Source organism: Octopus bimaculoides, chromosome 19 (assembly GCF_001194135.2).
Source record: "Octopus bimaculoides isolate UCB-OBI-ISO-001 chromosome 19, ASM119413v2, whole genome shotgun sequence".
Taxonomy (NCBI): Eukaryota; Metazoa; Mollusca; class Cephalopoda; order Octopoda; family Octopodidae; genus Octopus; species Octopus bimaculoides.
In genome coordinates, this window is record NC_068999.1 from 23080385 (window position 1) to 23081375 (window position 991).

General features: G+C 46.0%; 2 protein-coding genes across 2 annotated transcripts in view; one reads left to right on the forward strand and one right to left on the reverse strand.

Annotated features, from left to right (window-relative positions):
- Nucleotides 1-991, forward strand: part of LOC106871644 (calcium and integrin-binding protein 1) — a 443076-nt gene that overhangs the window by 376011 nt on the left and 66074 nt on the right. The window lies entirely within an intron of this gene.
- Nucleotides 1-991, reverse strand: part of LOC106871649 (homeobox protein 4) — an 88263-nt gene that overhangs the window by 59629 nt on the left and 27643 nt on the right. The gene's annotated exons all lie outside the window — the stretch shown is intronic.

Here is a 991-nt window from a genome sequence, read left to right on the forward strand (position 1 = left end):
ATATATCATCATTATCATCATCATCATCATCATCATCGTTTAATGCCCGTTTTCCATGCTGGCATAGGCTGGACGGTTTGACTAAGGTCTGGAGAGCCAGCGGCTGCACCAGGCTCCAATCCGATCTGACAATATTTCTACAGCTGGATGCCCTTCCTAACGCCAACCACTCCAAGAGTGTAGTGGCTGCTTTTTACATGCCACCGGCACAGGAGCTGGTCAGGGGGTACTGGCATCTGTCACAATTGGTTGGTGCTTTTTACTTGCCCTCAGGCAAACCTGGTATCAACCATGTTTGGATGGTGCTATTTACATGCCACCAGCATGGGAACCAGCCAGGGGGCACTGGCCCCAGCTACGATATTGGTTTTACTTGACTCAACAGCTCTTCTCAAACATATCATATCACCCGATGCATCAGGAATATTCTTAACAGGGCTGGACGTGTGTGACTGCGATCTCACTTTAGTTGCCAGGTCTTCTCAATCACAGCATATCTCCAAAGGTCCCAGTCTCCTGTCATTGCTTCTGTGAGGCCCAATGTTTGAAAATCATGCTTCACCACCTCATCCTATGTCTTTCTGGGTCTACCTCTTCCACAGGTTCCTTCTACAGTTAGGGAGTGGCATTTCCTCACACAGCTGTCTTCATTCATACATAACACATGGCCATACCAGCACAGTCGCCTCTCTTGCACACCACATTTGATGCTTCTTATGCCCAACTTTTCTTTCAGAACACTTACACTCTGTCGTGTATGCACACTAACATTACACATCCAGCAGATCATATAGCTTCATATCTTTCAAGCCTATGCATGTCCTCAGCATTCATGGCCCATGTTTTACTGCCATGTAGCATGGCAGTTCACACACATGCATCATACAGTCTACCTTTCACCCTGAGCAAGAGGCCCTTAGTTGCCACCAGAGGTAGGAGCTCCCTGAACTTTGCCCATATATATATATATATATATATATATATATATATA